Raw genomic sequence first — 19,991 nt, 5'->3', positions numbered from 1 at the left:
TCCAGGCCTGTCTGAACACGCTCCTAGCCTGTTCCTCCCGCCTTCTAGGGGCCGATTACCTAGACCCGCTCTGTATCTTGTCTGTCCTGTCTGAACACGCTCCTAGCCTGTTCCTCCCGCCTTCTAGGGGCCGATTACCTAGACCTGCTCCTGTATCTTGTCTGTCCTGTCTGAACACGCTCCTTGCCTGTTTGTCCCGCCTCTCTGGGGGCAGTATTCCCAGACCCGCTCCTGTATCCCGCTGCAGTGTCGGTCTCCTCCGTACACTCAGTTCCAGTCTGAACTCTCTCCTATCCTTTACCTGTTTTGCCTCTATGTCCGTTCCCTTCCTTTTTCTGCAGAGTCTGAACTCGTACCTAACTCCTGCTTGTTGTCTCTGTACTCCTGTTTGTGAGTTTGTGGTCCACTCGCTACTTCACTGCAAGTACCCTGTGGGTATCTGGCTCTGCCTTTCTCTTCCTGTCTGTTCCGTGTGAACAGAGCCCTGTCCCCCCTGCTCTGACTCCTTTGCTCACCGCTCCGGCAGTTCTAGCCTGCTCTGACTCCTATGCTCACCGCTCCAGCGGTTCTAGCCTGCTCTGACTCCTTTGCTCACCACTCCGGCGGTTCTAGCCTGCTCTGGCTCCTTTGCTCGCTGCTCCGGCAGCCTTGCTCCGCTCTGACCCTTTTGCTCACTGCTCCGGCAGCCTTGCTCCGCTCTGACCCTTTTGCTCACTGCTCCGGCAGTCTTGCTCCACTCTTGCTCACCGCTCCAGGCGGCCTCGTCCTGCTTTACTCTTGCTTACTGCTCTGGCAGTCTCGCTCACTTCTCTGGGCGGCCTCACTCTGCTGTGTTTGTCCGCCACATCTGTGGTTCTGTTCCTGAGTCCTAATGTGTACTGGGTCCTATCCTGCCAGTGTCCCTACCTGCTAGTGCCTCCCTGTCTGCACTCTAGCTGTGCTTGCCTGTACCCCTCTGCCTGTATTGTTCCTGAGTCCCAGTGTGTACTGGGTCCTATTCCGCCTGTGTTCCTACCTGCTAGTGCCTCCCTGTCTGCACTCTAGCTGTGCTTGCCTGTACCCCCCTGCCTGCATACCCGCCTGCCTGCATCCCAGTTGAGCCAGCCTATACCCACCAGTCTGTGTGCCAGCCTACCAGTCTGTTCCTGTATTCCCCTGTGTGGGTCAACAGCCGTGTCCGGGGCTTGTCCTGAAGTAGCACCTGGTCCCTCTGCTCGGTTCCTCCTTGGTGCACTGGCGTCGTATGCCGTCGTGCGACCCTGGTCGGATCAGGTGAATACCTAGTTACGCCCCTCCAGGCATTCACTCTCCGGCACGGTCCAGTGGAATCACTACAATCACACGCACACGCCGCTCAGCCTGGGCGTGTGCATTACATCTCTCATCTCTCGGCATCACAGACTTGGCCCTATCCTGGATCTCCTCATACCTAACAGACAGGATATTCAGTGACTCTCACTCACAGACCACCTCCTCATCTCGCCCCCTATCTGTCGGTGTCCCCCAAGGTTCAGTTCTAAGACTCCTGCTCTTCTCCATCTACACCTTCGGCCTGGGACAGCTCATAGAGTCTCATGGCTTTTATTATCACCTCTATGCTGACAACACACAGATCTACCTCTCTGGACCCGATATCACCTCCTTACTAACCAAAATCCCACAATGTCTGTCTGCTATTTCATCCTTCTTCTCTGCTAGATTTCTAAAACTTAACATGGACAAAACAGAATTCATCATCTTTCCGCCATCTCATTCAAACCCCCCAACTGACCTATCCATCATAGTCAATGGCTGCCCACTCTCCCCAGTCCATCAACTCTGCCTTGGGGTAACCCTGGACTCTGAACTCTCCTTCATAGGAACAACATATCCAAGCCTTTTCCACTTCCTGCCGACTCCAACTCAAAAATATCTCCCGGATCCGCACATGCCTCAACCATGAATCTGCAAAAACACTAGTGCACGCCCTCATCATCTTCGGCCTTGACTAATGCAACCTCCTGCTCTGTGGCCTCCCTTCCAACACTCTCGCACCCCTCCAATCCATCCTAAACTCTGCTGCCCGACTAATCCACCTGTCCCCCCGCTATTCCCCGGCCTCTTCTCTCTGTCAATCTCTTCACTGGCTCCCCATTGCCCAGAGACTCCAGTTCAAAACCCTAACCATGACATACAAAGCCATTCACAACCTGTCTCCTCCATATATCTCTGACCTAGTTTCCCGGTACATACCCGCACGCAACCTCCGATCCTCACAAGATCTCCTTCTCTACTCCCCTCTTATCTCCTCCTCCCACAACCGTATACAAGATTTCTCCCGTGCTTCCCCCCCTATTCTGGAACTCTCTACCCCAACACATCAGACTCTCGTCGACCATGGAAACCTTCAAAAAGAGCCTGAAGACCCACCTCTTCCGACAAGCCTACCACCTGCAGTAACCACCACTCCACAAATACCGCTGCACGACCAGCACTACCCTCACCTACTGTATCCTCACCCATCGCTTGTAGACTGTGAGACCTCACGGGCAGGGTCCTCTCTCCTCCTGTACCAGTCGCTGTCACGTTTTGTTCAAGATTATTGTAATTGCTTGTGCTTTGTATACCCCTTTCACATGTAAAGTGCCATGGAATGAATGGTGCTATAATAATAATAATAATAATAATAATAATAAGGGGCATAATGGGGGCATTACACTGTGTGGGGGCATCATACATACTGTATAAGGGGCATAATGGGGGCATTACACTGTGTGGGGGCATCATACATACCGTATAAGGGGCATAATGGGGGCATTACACTGTGTGGGGGCATCATACATACTGTATAAGGGGCATAATGGGGGCATTACACTGTGTGGGGGCATCATACATCCTGCATAAGGGGCATAATGGTGGCATTACACTGTGTGGGGGCATCATACATCCTGCATAAGGGGCATAATGGGGGCATTACACTGTGGGGCCAGTAAAGGGGTCCTGTACTATGAGAACAATACGTTTCCTCCTTCCTGTCTCCATAGTTGGGTCGAATGTATCTATTACAGGGAACAGAACAAAAACCTTATGATTCTTATAAAGGGGCAACACAAGACCCCAAAAGAGTCTCCGTGCTGAAGGGGTTAATGCCCCCTGGGCCCAGTAATGGGGGTCTCCACATACCTCCACCTGCAGAGCCGCCACTACATATATGGCTGCTCTGTGCGCACAGGAGCAGTGATGAGGTCACAGGAGGGGAGGAGTCAGGGGTCACATGATCAGGGGCCTCAGTGGATGCAGGACTCTGCTGTGCTGGTTGTCATGGTGCTGGATGAGCTGAAGTTTATGTGTGGGGTCAGGAGGGGTTTACAGTGTGGATGTAGCAGAGCCGTGTGTGTACGAGGTGTACGGAGCAGAGCCGTGTGTGTACGAGGTGTACGGAGCAGAGCCGTGTGTGTACGAGGCGTACGGAGCGGAGCCGCGTGTGTACGAGGCGTACGGAGCAGAGCCGCGTGTGTACGAGGTGTACAGAGTGGAGCCGCGTGTGTACGAGGCGTACGGAGCGGAGCCGCGTGTGTACGAGGCGTACGGAGCGGAGCCGCGTGTGTACGGAGCGGAGCCGCGTGTGTACGAGGTGTACGGAGCAGAGCCATGTGTGTACGAGGCGTGCGGAGCGGAGACGTGTGTACGAGGTGTGCGGAGCGGAGACGTGTGTACGAGGCGTACGGAGCGGAGCCGCGTGTGTACGTGGTGTACGGAGCAAAGCCGCGTGTGTACGAGGTGTACGAAGCAGAGCCGCGTGTGTACGAGGTGTACGGAGCAGAGCCGCGTGTGTACGAGGTGTACGGAGCAGAGCCGCGTGTGTACGAGGTGTATGGAGCAGAGCCGTGTGTGTATGAGGCGTGCGGAGCGGAGCCGTGTGTACGAGGTGTGCGGAGCGGAGCCGTGTGTACGAGGTGTGCGGAGCGGAGCCGTGTGTACGAGGTGTGCGGAGCGGAGCCGTGTGTACGAGGTGTGCGGAGCGGAGCCGTGTGTACGAGGCGTGTGTAGCGGAGCCGTGTGTGTACGAGGCGTATGGAGCGGAGCCGTGTGTACAAGGTGGAGCCATGTGTACGAGGCGTACGGAGCGGAGTCATGCGTGTACAAGGTGTACGGACCCGAGCCGTGTGTGTACGAGGTGTGCGGAGCGGAGCCTTGTGTGTACGAGGCGTGCGGAGCGGAATCGTGTGTGTACGAGAGGCGTGTGGAGAGGAGCCGCGCGTGTACGAGGTGTACGGAGCTGAGCTGTGTGTGTATGAGGCGTATGGAGCGGAGCCGTGTGTGTACAGAGCCGTGTGTGTACAGAGCCCTGTATGTACACTGTATACAGCTGTATACTGCCAGGTTCAGGCTGAGACACCGCGGCTCTTTATCAGACTGTAGAAGAACTGACACTGGACACTCGGTAAAACTGCGCTCTTGCTTCTCGCACAGATATTGATAACATAAGATGGAGTCAGACGAACCCTCCTACAAAACCTGATAACAAAGTCATTACTACAGGACTGGATGAGAAAGGGATTTATTCTACAAGAAACGCTGGGGCCACAAATGAGAGAATCCGGGCCCTGTGGCTGGATACTCCTGGCCCCCAGCGTGTTAGGAGCAGACGGGGTCTTGTGTTTCCCCCCTCTACTAACCTAACTCTACCTAACATCGAAATTACCTTGGAGGGTTCAACCATAACTCTCAAGCAGCACGCCTGCTGCCTTGGGGTCATATTCGACACTAACCTTTCCTTTACTCCCTATATCTGATCACTCACTCGCTCTTGTCACCTGCATCTTAAAAACATCTCCAGAATCCGATCTTTTCTCACTTTTGAAACTGTTAAAACTCTTACTGTCGCTCTTGTTCACTCTCGTCTGGACTACTGCAACTCTCTCCTGATCGGTATCCCTCTTACCAAAATTTCCCCTCTCCAATCTGTCCTGAATGCGACAGCCAGGGTCGTATTTCGGATATAAACTCATTGCTCTCACCCACAAAGCTCTCCACAGTTCTGCACCACCTTATATCTCCTCTTTCATCTCAGTCTATCATCCTACACGTTCCCTTCGTTCCACAAATGACCTAAGACTAACATCCCCCATAATCCGAACCTCGCACCTCCGTCTCCAAGACTTCTCTCGTGCTGCGCCAGTTCTCTGGAATGCTCTACCCCAGACGATCCGATTGATGCCTAGCCCCGATGTCTTCAAGCGCGCTTTAAAAACCCATCTCTTTAAACAAGCCTACCACCTCAAATACTCAGTAAACTAACTTTCCCCTGTTCCCTCCTAAATACTATTCAGAATCTGCCCCCCACTGTTCATCTGTCTCTACACCCTCCATGCACACGATAACAGCACTCGGTATTTGAGTATTGCACTTGAACATACAAGCTGATGACCGGATCATACAGCCTTATATGATAATCCCGACCTATTATAATTGCCAGACCTGAAATAACAAGCACTTTCTACCTATTGTGTCCCCCCATTTCCTTGTAGAATGTAAGCTTGCTGATGTAACTGTTAAACTGTCTCACCTTGTATTGAATTTATTGCCTGTACATGTCCCCGCTTAATTGTAAAGTGCTGCGGAATATGTTGGCGCTATATAAATAAAAATTATTATTATTATTTGTCCCTGGAGCTTCTCTACTCGGTATAATGAGACTCTTATCTTGTTCTTATAAAGAGGGTTTGAGTAAAATAGAAGCTGCCTGAATATGAGGACCTTGTCTGATCTCTATGTCCTTGTGTACAGAGCTATGGAGATAGCGCTATTCTTCTGTATAATAGATGTGATGTCACTGGAGCCCTAATATTCCTATACAGGGGTCTCTGTAGAGATAATCTTACCCCAGCATTATGGATTGGGAGACGGAGAAAAAGGGATTAGGGGCATTTTATTGTAATTTACCTTTAAAAAAATGTGATAAAAAATAACTGATTATAAAAAGTGGTTCATTTTCCCACCATGTTGTCTGTAGGAAGTAAAGAGCCGAGGCTGAAGATGCTTTATCTCCACTAGTCTACAAAAGAGGGAGGATTGGCAACTCCGAATGTCCTTGTCTATTTTGGGATTGGGAGTTAGGAAAAGGGGCAGGAGAACATTTTGGGATTTGTTTTGTGGGGTGGGGGCAAGATATGCAATAATTGTCCATATAGTGTACATATATGAATACAGGTAGGTCCAGAAATATTTGGACAGTGAATCTTCATGATTTCAGCTCTGCAGGCCACTAATCTGGAGTTAAAATGAAACAGTAGTGATGAGCGAGCACTAAAATGCTCGGGTGCTTGAGTCGAGCAAATTGGAATGCTTTGGTGCTGGACCCGAGCAACAAGCCCAATGTAAGTCTATGGGAAACTCAAGCATTTTTCCAGCGCCTGCAGGGGGCCTAAAAATTGCCCAAGTCAATGGGAACAGCATGGGGAAGACCCCTAGAAGCATTTCTGACTCCCAGGTCACTGCTGTCAACAATGTTGTCAGAGGTATTACACCACTTTTACAGACTCACAATAAAACAAACAAAAACGAAACCAAAATGGATTTTCCTGGGAAATATGTTAAGGAACCCTTGGGCTATGTTCACACAAAGCGTTTTTGATGCGTTTTTGCATTACTTTCAAGTGTGAAAAATACATTCACCGGTAAATGACATTTTACAACCTTATCAGGCTATGTAGTGTGTGAGACATGATCAGACACATGCATACAGTGCTGAAAAGACATGGAAACAGCATGGGGAAGACCCCTGGAAGCATCTCTGACTCCCAGGTCACCGCATAAAACCGTGGTCATCAGACGTGATCCTATATTACTGCGATAATAATACAGACATTTTTGGCAACGTGACAAATATTAAACTCTATTTAAAATGGGCAAGGCGCGTAGCAAGGGAGGGGGAAGTGGACATGCACGCCAAAGCCGTGGGCAACATGAAACTGCTCCTGCTGAGGGAGCACAACAGGCACCCACATCATGTCAAACTACCTTCCTGTCCCAATTTCTAGGGGGCTGTGTAATACCACTCTTGAAGCCAGAGCAGTGTGAAAAGGTTGTTGGTTGGTGTTAGAAAAACTAACACTTCCTTACTTTAGGTAAGGGTACTGTGAGAATAGAGAGGAAAACAATCTTGAATTGTGTGGATAAAACAAAAGCTTATTTAATGTTCATTCAAAAGTGATTACAAAAATGAAGAAATATATTTCATAGCACACAAAAAGAAGTATCAGGTTAGAAGAGAGAAAGGAAACAATTATAGGTTCTTACGTATCCAGTATAGAAGCATGATCCGTGTTGGAGATACTCGAGGAATGAGTGATCTCCCCCATTCATGTCCGGCTCTCCTTATATACCATCTTGCCTCATAGACATACATTGGAGAATATTTTTACAGTTTCATAACCCAATATGGTGACTTGCTGATATATTAGTAGCTTCTATCATATTAGAACAAAACTAGTAACTTGTGACATATGCATTTTGGCTACGTGCACATCACCTCTTGTTGGTATATTTTAAACATATGGCTAGTGACCTTTAAGGATCATTAGTTATCCCCAAATAACCCATATTGACAAGAGTCCTATAGGTTTGACAAAATTAACAGGTTTCTACCAAGGTCCCAGAATAACTCCAGTCTTTCTCTATATTTGAATCTAAGCATGGTTAGAGCCTAAGCATGTTAAAGCTTATGTATATTTTTCTATCATAAGAAATTAATATTTTACAGTCCCCCCGATTATGATTTAAAAAATATCATAATCAATCCTAAACTCATTCTCTCATCATTTGTATCACATTCATTCTTTATTCTGAAAACCTTGTATCAACACCTGTATTGAATGTCATCTGAGTTCCCAAAAATCTTCTAAATTAAAAATAAAAATTAAAATCAAAAAGTTATATTTTTTTATTTTAACATTTCTCTTAAAGTATCATCGTTTTAATTTCTGTCTTTATCTTTTTTGTATATTTTCTTAATTTTACACATAATAAAAATCTGATAAAAAAATGCACAGCAAGACCAAAATAAATATGATTATGATTGGATTTGTTAATACATTACCTGCTGCCATTTTTGCTGAAGACTGTGACCAACTTGTTACTGATCTTCCTAGATTTTTCCACCAAGATGAGCCTGACATACTTGTCCACTCATGTTCAATATCACTTAAATGACCTTGTTCATGTCTGAATACAATCTCAGCTTCTTTTAGTTGTTTTGTTAACAAACCTTTGTCTTTCTTTATCTCATTTGTCCACATATCCCAAGGGAAATTATTTATTTGTGACAAATTGAACTGTATCGGAAAGATTTTCAGATTTCTTGTCCCTATTGATGTAATATTAATACTTCCTTCCTTCTTGGAGATAGTTTTCACATTTCCCTCGATATAATATAAACCTATTGCCAGATTTTCAGCATGTACACAAGATGAGAAGAATGCAGAAACAACTTCTTTTTCGGACATAACCTGGAAACAAATTTTGTTCGAGCTTATTGGAGTCACCAAGTCATGTATCGTGTGCACATTCTCAACTCTGGCATGACATGAGGTATGATTATGGAAACACGAGTTATAAATGACTTTATCCTGTCCAGGTAGACACATTACCTTAGAAACGAAATGTAAGCATGAAGAAATGTCTAATTGTTCCGTGTTTGTACCATCAAATGCAAAATCTGTGTCCTGTAATGGATAATACAGCAATTGTGTATTACTAACAGGAATTCCCAGAACAGTAATAGGAACCATGGTTTCTTCTCTTCCTGATATTGGGATTAGTGATGTTCCTACATAAATGTTCTGTTCACATCCTAACCACTTATTTACCCACAAATCTGTGTGATTTAACGCAAAATTATATTCTGTAGGCAAATTTCTCATTATTCCTAAAAGGGTAATTCCACTTTGCAATGCTTGTGCAATCATTTTCAGATTGGTGGAATATTCAATCTGAATTTCTAGACATGCTCCGGCCACTTGGGATTCCTGCTCACTTTCTATTAGAGCTAAAGTAGCATCTTGTAGATGTGACACTGAAGATCCCAACACAGCAGCCGTGTTCAAAATCATCTTCTCAAGGAGTTGATGCAAACTTTTCTGAATTTTTACCCCTTTACCTCCAATATACCCAATATTTTCCAAATCTGATTTAAGTGTATGAATGTTCATAGTGTTAATTAAACTTCCCACTGTTCCTAATCCCCCCCAAAATACCTTCTAATATCCACCTCTTCTAACCTGTGTTGAAATTCTTTTCCCAAACCATTGTTCTATTCCCATTTCCATGTTAATGAGATGTGATTGACACTGGGGATATCTGGATGAGATTTTCCAACTAGACATGTTAAAAGTCCAGACCATAGTCATCAACACTCCATCCCTTAATAGAGGTTTAGATTGGAATCGATTGATTTGGAAAGGAGTAGATGGTTGAAACCTTGTCTGTGTACATACATTATCTACTGCTGACCAAACATTTACATCTTTACATTGTTTATAATTATTTTTAGTTAAAACGCAACACTGGTAAAGTCCAGAATCCTTAGGAGATGGATTATCTAGAGAAAAAACTAAATTCTTATCCAACCATCTCACATTCCCATATTGACCTCTGTGTATAACATTTGTTGGACCATTTGAAAAACTTCCCAAAAATAATTTGTTTCTGGTCCATTTTAACAAAGACTCGGGAGGTAACTCTAACCTTGTGTTGCATTTCAATAAAAGAGGAGCCATATTTTCATGACGATGTATTGCTTGTGGTGCAACCCTTACTTCTGGAGCGATAGTACTTGTTACTGTAAAAACTACAGATACTTGTACTGATTCTCTGGTTATCTGGAAATTCCATGTTTTTACCCAATCTTCATCTCCTTCTGTAATAGAAAGTAATGAAGGATCCAAAATTTTCCCCAAAAGTTGTGTCTTTAACACAATCTCTGTTTCGGATGTTCTAACTGTCCCTTTTGTGATCATATCATTAGTAATATCACCCGGCCACACAGCTTTCTCTTCACCTCTTATCTCTATATTCCAGTATAACACATCTGTAGGATTGCATTCCCATGTGCCTGTCTTATTATGTATATAATCTCCTTGCAACTGTGTAAATTTAGACTTAGGTCCTATGGTAGCATGTAATATTAAGTGACGTGTATGAAGTGTAGCTCAATACCGCATTTTACACCATAACCCATGCAAATGTTTCCAGTAATATCTACTGAATTGTCCGGTATGTCTTCATCTATTAGATTTTGTAGACTTGATCCTCTTGGTTTCCGTGAATGTAAAGTTCCTTTGATATGTCCATCCACTTCACTAGTATTTGTTCCATGATATAAAATGTCTTCTGCGTAGATTACAATTGAAACAGTACAAAGTAGCAGAAATGTGGTTCCCATCAGATAATAGCTTTTCCTGGGAAACTTTTTCTTTTCTTGAAGGATTGGTGTTGAATCCCTTCCATAAAGGACATGGTATTCCATATTCCAGCTCTTATTGGAATCCATTTCTTCCTAAAAGAAATGCAGTATCATTATTTTGCAATATACAATTTGCATTGATCAACATGTTCCCACAATTTTTGTTGTCTGCGGGTAGTTTTAACCATGTTGGATGCTGGTTGCACTAGGATCATAACTCATCCCATGGTGTCGATTATTTCAAATGGACCTTCCCAGTTACTTTCCCAAGGTCCATTCTTCCTGAAAGTTGTTATCATGACTAGAGCCCCTTTTTTGAATTTGGATTCATATGGTGGCTCCATCCTCTGCATTCTTGATGCAGGATGTGGAAGAATGGTTTTCAAGTTTTCCTGCAACAATTGCAACCATTTGAACCTTGCAACAGCATCTTTTTGAGGTGTGGACAAAAATGGTTCATGTGGGAAAATCAATGGCATTTTCCTTCCTGACATTAGTTCAAAAGGAGTAAACTGAGATGTGGAGGAAGTTGTTCCTCAAACACTCAACAGTACAAAAGGTACTGCATCCACCCAAGTATGACCTTTGTCCAATAACATTTTGGCAATTCTGGATTTTATTGTCCTATTCATCCTTTCCACAATACCAGCAGACTGTGGATGGTATGGTACATGAAACTGTTGTTGTACCCCTAGAAAAGTACAAACCCCTCAATAGTGACCCCTCTCTGTCCACTTCTATGGGAGTAGTGATGTAATGTGTGACCCCGCTCCGTTCACTTCTATGGGAGCAGTGGTGTAAGGTTTGACCCTGCTCCATACATTAGAAACTGTATCTAATCCCATCCTGTATGATACACTCTGCTGAGCTCAATATCTAATCCCATACAGGACTACACTTAGTCCTGTATCTAATAGCAGCATGTGTTACTCTAAGCGTATCTAATCGCGCATGTGATACAGTCCACATATCTAACCCCAGTTTATGATACAGCGAGCAGCACCATCTATCAGGATCAGCTCTGCCGGCCGTCCTCAGTGACACTGTACTTGTCAGTATCGCTGGCGGTCACCAACAAAATGTGCGATATTCCCCAGACCGGTGTATTTAATCCCGTCATTGTGTGCAATAAGCCCCGGACCGGTGTATCTAATCCCATCATTGTGTGCAATACGCCCCGGACTGGTGTATCTAATCCCATCATGTGATACACTACACTGAGCCCTATATCTAGATATGTGTAGTGTATCATGTGCTGTGAATAATCCCACTGTGTGTAACACTCCGTATTGTTATGGTAAATATTTATACTTTGATTTGATTATTATTTTAGACAATTAAATCTACCTACCGTATTTTTTTGGACTATAAGATGCACCCTTATATTTTGGGGTGGAAAATAGAAAAAAATATTTTTTATAAGATGGGGGTCCATCTTATAGTCTAAATAGGTATGGTATCTTACCTGGGGGGCAGTGAAGCGAGGGTCACAGGAGGCAGGGTCCCTCAGGAAGTCGGCGGCTGCAGCAGAAGAGGTCAGATGCTGTGGAGCCTGTGCCTGGCTGAGGCCCTCAGCCTGGCCGATTGCTGGGGCTGAGGCCTGTGGCTGGGGCTGAGGCCGGGGCCTCGGGCTGGGGCCTGTAGCGGACTGAGCCCGGGGCCTTGGACTGGGGCCTGTACCGTGCTGAGGCCGGGACCTCGGGCTGGTGCCTGTACCGGGCTGCGGCAGGTGCCGGGCAGTGAGCGGCGAATCAGTGCGGACTGCACAGGTTTCCGGTGTGCGCGGCCATCTTCCTAGAGCTGTGATCTACAGGAAAATGGCCACCAGAGCTACGGTCTGCGCATGCGCCGGCTCGGGCGGCCATTTTCCTGTAGATCACAGCTCTAGAAAGATGACTGCGCACACCGGAAACATGCGCAGGCCGCACTGCCTCGCCACCCAATGACGCTCACAGCCCGACACTGGCCCCAGCCCCTGTACCGGCCGGGCACAGGTCCCGGCCCCAGCCGCTCTGCCTCACCTCTGCTGCCGCTGCTACAACCACCGCGATCCTGGAGGGCCCTGCAATCCCACTTCACCACCACCGTAGGTAACGTTCGGACCATAAGACGCACCCCCAATTTTCCTCCCAAATATTGGGGGAAAAAAGTGTGTCTTATGGTCTGAAAAATACCGTATATATATATTTGATAATTTTATATTTTAATATTAGTCTTATAAGTGTTACTCATAAAAGTGATAACACGGCATTGTATGAAATATAGAGCTGTCTTCGTGTTAAGCTTTCCTTTGTTTTTAAAAGTATAGTAAATTGGACAGAGCTGCTTTCAAGGACTGTTATTTCCAATTAAAATACTTTCTTTCTTAGGCAATGTTAGCCACCCCTTTCTTCTGGGGGTGTAATAAAATACTTGTTGCTTGGGTTCTGAAGGCAGACAATAATTGTACACTCAGACACTGGCTGTGTGTTATTTTATTTATCTGATGCATCGTATTTATTTATTTAATTTGAACCAAAAATGGCAGATTTGGAGATAATTATCTCAATCCAAATTCTTGGAAGGACTACAACGACAGTATCTAACCGCAGCTTATGATACAGAGAGCAGCACTAACAGAATTGGCGCGGCCGGCCGTCCTCGGTGACACTATACTTGTCAGTATCACTGGCAGTCACCAACAAAATGGCTCCACACTGTGATCCTAAATTTCATCCTCCCTTATCCTGTTACAAACACCCAGAAAGGGAGGAGAGGAGCGACATCACACACATGTACAGTGTCCATTTTATGACATGATCAGATATCAGAATGATGTCAGTTTGAGGCTAAATACCCTGTCTGACAAGTGATTCTGACAAGTGATTTTAAGTGACTTTTACAACTGTAATAATAATAATAAAAAGTCACTGTTGGGACTTGAACCCCAAATTCTGTATCCAGACACCAGTGCACTAACCACTGAGCTAATAACTCAGTTGAAGTAGGACCTAAGAGTTATATTATTTTAAGTGCAAACCTGATTGAAACTCATTGGGACTTATGCACAGACTGCAAGCAAGTGAAATTCAAATAGCCACGCCCCCTTGAGGAAGCTAGTGCGAAATGCGCATTGGGGCCAGGGGTCACGTGGTAAGTGGGTCCTAACAGCCTTTCTGACCGGTAATAGCATGTAATACATGATTCAACACCGCAAAATGAGATATTCTTGCTTGATTCAGTGAGGTGACACTAGCTGGGGTTTGAGATTTCAGCACAGGGTAACTGTGTACTGGGTACATGAGCACTGATAGTTTGCAGCCTGCATTCATGATTGCACTCGAGGCATAGACTGAGATATGTATATAATGTGCTGTTAAACTGTGACTGTTTTTTTTCTCTGCCTGCTGTTTGCTACCTCCCGTGGAGAGGGGAAGATAAAGCCCTTCTGATTACTAAAAAAGACTGGTGTTAAACTGTTTACTGCAATGTGATTTGATTGATGTTAATGCCACTCAGGATATACACTTGTAAACCTGCAAACCACCCCAATTGATCAGTTCATCATTTACTACGGTTCACTGTCTGTTAAATAACTGTTTTTAATTGTTTGTCAGCATATATGTAAAATAAATGGATTTATACTTTTTCACAAAAATTGCGGCATGTGTAATCACTCTGTTTTTTTAAATAAAATGCTTAATAAGGGCGTTAGCATGATTTATATCAAAGTCTGGTTCTTTTTGTGGTATATTCAAATTCAAATGATGTTTGATTTTGATGTGTGAGTCTGATGTGTGACTTTCTTCAAACATCAGAATCACAATGACTTTTAGTCACCCGGAGTATTTTCATGGTTGATCTCATAAGACAAAAAAGCTTTCAGTTGCTATCACTTGCCTGGATAGCTCAATGGTAAGGCATCAGCCTCTGATGCTACAGTGTCACAGATCAAATCCCAATAGAAATATTATTATTATTTTTTTTAAATTATGCCTGTTTAGCACACAAACTACAGGGATGTTTTACTTTTAATATCTGACATTTTGATTGTCATCCTGACGTGCTAAGAGTTTCAGACATGTTGTCTATTTGCATGGTAAATTACATAGCCAAACTAAATTGGGAGGCACTAATTTACTACATATCTATTTCCAAGTGACTGTACATTTGCATAATTTCTGTAGTTTGTGTGCTAAACAGACATGGTTTAAAAATAATAATATTCCTAGTGGGATTTGAACAATGACACTGTAGTTTCAGAGGCTGATGCCTTACCATTGAGCTATCCAGGCAAGTGATAGGAGCTGGCAGCTTTTCTTGTCTTATGAGATTCACCATGAAAATACTCAGGGTGACTAAAAGTCATTGTGATTCTCATTCTGAAGTTTGAAGAAAGTCACACATCAGACTCACACATCAAAATCAAACATCATTTGAATTTGGCTTGCTTGCAGTCTGTGCATAAGTCCCAATGAGTTTCATTATTATTACAGTTGTAAAAGTCATTTGTCAAAATCACTTTTCAGAATCACTTGTCAGACAGGGTATTTAGCCTCAAACATCATTCTGATGTTTGATTTTGATATCTGATCATATCCTAAAATGGACACTGTACTACAGAGACCCCTGTACAGAAATATTAGGGCTCCAGCGACATCACATCTATTATACAGAGAATAGCACTATCTCCATAGCTTTGTACACAAGGACATAGACATCAGACAAGGTCCTCATATTCAGGCAGCTTCTATTTTACTCCAACCCTCTTTATAAGAACAAGATCAGAGTCTCGTTATACCGAGCAGAGAAGCTCCAGGGACAAAGACCCCGTCTGCTCCTAACACGCTGGGGGCCCGGAGTATCCAGCCACGGGGCCCGGATTCTCTCATTTGTGGCCCCAGCATTTCTTGTAGAATAAATCCCTTTCTCATCCAGTCCTGTAGTAATGACTTTGTTATCAGGTTTTGTAGGAGGGTTCGTCTGACTCCATCTTATGTTATCAATATCTGTGCGAGAAACAGGAGACGTCCGAGCGCAGTTTTACCGAGTGTCCAGTGTCAGTTCTTCTACAGTCTGATAAGGAGCCGCAGTGTCTCCGTCCTAACCTGGGAGTATACAGCCGTACATACCCGGCTCCGTACACCTTGTACACACATGGCTCCGCTGTGTACACCGCTCCGTACACGCGTGGCTCCGCTCCGTACGCCTCGTACACGCGTGGCTCCGCTCCGTACGCCTCGTACACACGCGGCTCCGCTCCGTACGCCTCGTACACGCGCGGCTCCGCTCCGTACGCCTCGTACACACGCGGCTCCGCTCCGTACCCCTCGTACACGCGCGGCTCCGCTCCGTACGCCTCGTACACACGCGGCTCCGCTCCGTACCCCTCGTACACACGCGGCTCCGCTCCGTACGCCTCGTACACGCGCGGCTCCGCTCCGTACCCCTCGTACACGCACGGCTCCGCTCCGTACACCTCTTACACGCGCGGCTACGCTCCGTACACCTCGTACACACGCGGCTCCGCTCCGTAAGCCTCGTACACACGTGGCTCCGCTCCGTATGCCTCGTACACGCGCGGCTCTGCTCCGTACGCCTCGTACACACGCGGCTCCGCTCCGTACACCTCGTACACGCGCGGCTCCGCTCCGTACACCTCGTACACACGCGGCTCCGCTCCGTACACCACGTACACACGCGGCTCTGCTCCGTACACCTCGTACACACGCGGCTCTGCTCCGTACGCCTCGTACACACGCGGCTCTGCTCCGTACGCCTCGTACACACGCGGCTCTGCTCCGTACACCTCGTACACACGCGGCTCCGCTCCGTACACCTCGTACACACGCGGCTCTGCTCCGTACACCTCGTACACACGCAGCTCCGCTCCGCACACCTCGTACACGCGCGGCTCCGCTCCGTTCACCTCGTACACACGCGGCTCCGCTTCGTACACCTCGTACACACGCGGCTCTGCTCCGTACACCTCGTACACACGCGGCTCTGCTCCGTACGCCTCGTACACGCGGCTCTGCTCCGTACGCCTCGTACACACGCGGCTCTGCTCCGTACACCTCGTACACACGCGGCTCTGCTCCGTACACCTCGTACACACGCGGCTCCGCTCCGTACACCTCGTACACACGCGGCTCTGCTCCGTACACCTCGTACACACGGCTCTGCTCCGTACACCTCGTACACGCGCGGCTCCGCTCCGTACACCTCGTACACACGCGGCTCCGCTTCGTACACCTCGTACACACGCGGCTCTGCTCCGTACACCTCGTACACGCGCGGCTCCGCTCCGTACACCTCGTACACACGCGGCTCCGCTCTGTACGCCTCGTACACACGCGGCTCCGCTCCGTACACCTCGTACACACGCGGCTCTGCTCCGTACACCTCGTACACACGCGGCTCTGCTCTGTACACCTCGTACACACGCGGCTCTGCTCCGTACACCTCGTACACACGCGGCTCCGCTCCGTACACCTCGTACACACACGGCTCCTCTCCGTACGCCTCGTACACACGCGGCTCTGCTACATCCACACTGTAAACCCCTCCTGACCCCACACATAAACTTCAGCTCATCCAGCACCATGACAACCAGCACAGCAGAGTCCTGCATCCACTGAGGCCCTGATCATGTGACCCCTGACTCCTCCCCTCCTGTGACTTCATCACAGGTCTTGTGCGCACAGAGCAGCCATATATGTGGTGACGGCGGCTCTGCAGGTGCAGGTATGTGGAGACCCCATTACTGGGCGCAGGGGGCATTAACCCCTTCAGCACGGAGACTCTTTTGGGGTCTTGTGTGATGTGAACAGTGAGGTAACAGCTGTGGACAGAATGCGGCTTAGCTGGTTCCCGTCCACATTAGATCCATTCAGACGACTGCAGGATGAAGGACAGAAGCCCAGAGAAGTCCTCACACAACGCCATTATTCCTCTCCTAGCTCCAGCGCAGTAATGTAGATACTGGTGATTATCTCTCCATTACTGGATCGAGTATCGGGGGAGTTCTAGTCCGCCCCCCGTATGTCTTGTGTCTGTTATACGGCCAGTATACATTCGGGCATTGCCTGCCATACACTGTAGTGCTGTAGCCATGTTTTCTACTGGCATTACTGCGATTGGCCGGCCACATCTTGTTATCGGTAGTGATGAGGGAACATGCTCCGATAAGGAACTAAAGGGTGCAACTTTATAATATTTAGGGGGAGGGAGTGGACATTAATCTAAGCACTCCCTCCTATAACAACTCTCCTTGAACTACTATACTTTCTGAGGACAGTGGGCCGAGCATCGCATTGCGGGGGTCTTTCGGTAAGAGCCAAGAACTAGTGATCAGCGAATGGTCTTTAGATAAGGGGTTAACCGAGCACGCTCGAGCACAACTGAGTATCATTGGAGCGCTCGTATATTATGTTCGAGTCCCTGTGTCTGCATGATTTGCGGCTGTTAAACAGCTTCAACACGTGAGGATTCCCTAACAAACAGGCAATCCCTGCATGTGTTGAGGCTGTCTAACATTTAAAAAAATGATGTGGAGTTCCCCCCTATTTTTGATGACCAGCTAAGGTAAAGAAAACAGCTTTGGGCTGATATTATCCAGCTGGGAAGGTCCATGGATATTGGCCCCTTCCAGCCTAAAAATACCAGTCCACAGCAGCCCCAGAATTGGAAAATCCAATTAGATGCGACAAATTTTGGCACTTTGCCTGCCTCTTCCCAATTGCCCTGGTATGTTGGCAACCGGGGTAATATTTTTTGGGTTTACATCAGCTGTGTATTGTCAGCTGTTATCAATTGTAACAGTTAGTATTAGAGAAGCGCCCCCATTACAAACCCAGTAAACTAAAAGAAAAAAAACACACAAAAATATTTTTTTTTAGAAAACAACTCCCCGACAGACAACAGAGGAATAAAGTTCAGAGAAGAAGCTTCATAGAAATACGTTGACGTTACAGACGTCATTTAACCCCTTGGGAGAAAGTGATTCTAGGGAGTAAATCCAGAACACGTCTCTGTAGAAGTTTACAGCGTTGTGATTGTGAATCCGCTGCGGTCATCTCTTCTAACACCGACCATCGGAGATCAGAACTTTTATCACCATCTCCGAGAAATGTCTGGCCACGGTGGTCTCAACAAACTTCTGCTCTTCTTCATTCTTTTTCTTGCAGGGGCCGCAGTGGATTTCATCCTAGACTCATAGAGCCGAATAGAGGAGCCATGTTCCTTCAGTCTGATTGTAATTGATCGTGGTGTTTGTCCAATGTCCACTTTAAAGAAATTGTCCACTACTTTATATGAACCCCCCAACTTATCCCCCCGGGGCCCAGAAATGTTTTTGCAAATACCTTGCTGTGCCTTTTCTGCCTCTGAGCGGCGCTATCGCTGGCCGCTCAGAGGCATCACGTGACGTGACGTGATGTCACGTCATGTGAGGTGTGACATCAGTGACGCGCTCCCCGCAGTGGATGCTGGGCTGTGGGCGGGGTTACCCCGTGCGTCACACCCAGCATCCACCGCGTGCTTTCCCAGTAAATGAGGAGAGGGAGAGTGCGCGGTGGATACCGGGTGTGATGCGCAGGGTAACCCCGCCCACAGCCCAGCATCCACCGTGGAACACAGAAGTGAGTACCCCCTGCTGCAGCCGGAACATGACGTGACATCAGATGTCAGAGCCGGCTGAACCGGGAGGTCACGTGATGCCTGTGAGCGGCCAGTGATAGCGCCGCTCACAGGCAGAAAAGGCACCGCAAAGTATTTAGAGAAACACTTCCCTGGGGGAATACATTGAGGGATCATATAAAGTAGTGGACAACCCCTTAACACAAGGGCACTTTACTGAGTAATTCACACCAGAAATATAGCCAGTAAAAACCACCAATATCCACATGTGTCCCTTCTAATTGGTGGGAAAACTATCACCTCTAATAATCCTCACACAGTTCTGGAATGACAAACACTGAAAAGTGCCCCTTTATGGATTTGAAAGAAAGTCTGTTTAGACACTTTAGCTTAATAATATCAGCTCTAATCAAATGGTTAGATAGCGATTTACCTGAAGATTCACAAATTGTGGGGTTGTTTTGAAAATGTTATATTTAGGGTGTTTTTGTGAAGGAATCATGTATTGCTCCCATAGTACAGTGCCCCTTTCATGGCCCCCACACACAGTATACTGTTCCCCCTAGTACCACCATCCACCCACACACTGTATAATGTCTGCACACTACCTCCATCCCCAATTGTATTTTTTGGGGGTGTTTGTCATGTAATATATGGAAACCTACCGTATTTGCCGGAGTATAAGACGACTGGGTGTATAAGATGACCCCAACTTTTCCAGTTAAAATAAAGGATTTGGGATATACTCGCCGTATAAGACTACCCCTCTTCTAACGCAAATACGGTAAAAATTAAAAAAAAAAATCAGATTTGATTTCAATATGGTAATTTTAAAGTGATGAACCTTACCGGCGATTGGCTGGTTGTTGTATACAAATCCTGCTTGGATTGGTCAGCTCTCCCTGCCTGTCCAGCCCTCCCTGTCTCC

General features: G+C 46.6%; 1 protein-coding gene and 1 pseudogene across 1 annotated transcript in view; one reads left to right on the top strand and one right to left on the bottom strand.

Moving 5' to 3' along the window:
- The window catches only part of LOC141198582 (gastrula zinc finger protein XlCGF66.1-like), an 81,803-nt gene that overhangs the window by 19,156 nt on the left and 42,656 nt on the right, over positions 1-19,991 (bottom strand). The window lies entirely within an intron of this gene.
- The window catches only part of LOC141198632 (uncharacterized), a 101,208-nt pseudogene continuing 99,545 nt past the window's right edge, over positions 18,329-19,991 (top strand).

The sequence above is a fragment of the Phyllobates terribilis genome, unplaced genomic scaffold (genome assembly GCF_046119375.1).
Source record: "Phyllobates terribilis strain yellow unplaced genomic scaffold, ASM4611937v1 Scaffold_98__1_contigs__length_5973952, whole genome shotgun sequence".
Classification (NCBI taxonomy): domain Eukaryota; kingdom Metazoa; phylum Chordata; class Amphibia; order Anura; family Dendrobatidae; genus Phyllobates; species Phyllobates terribilis.
Note: the sequence above shows the minus strand (reverse complement) of the source record. Positions and strands in the feature narration are given on the sequence as shown.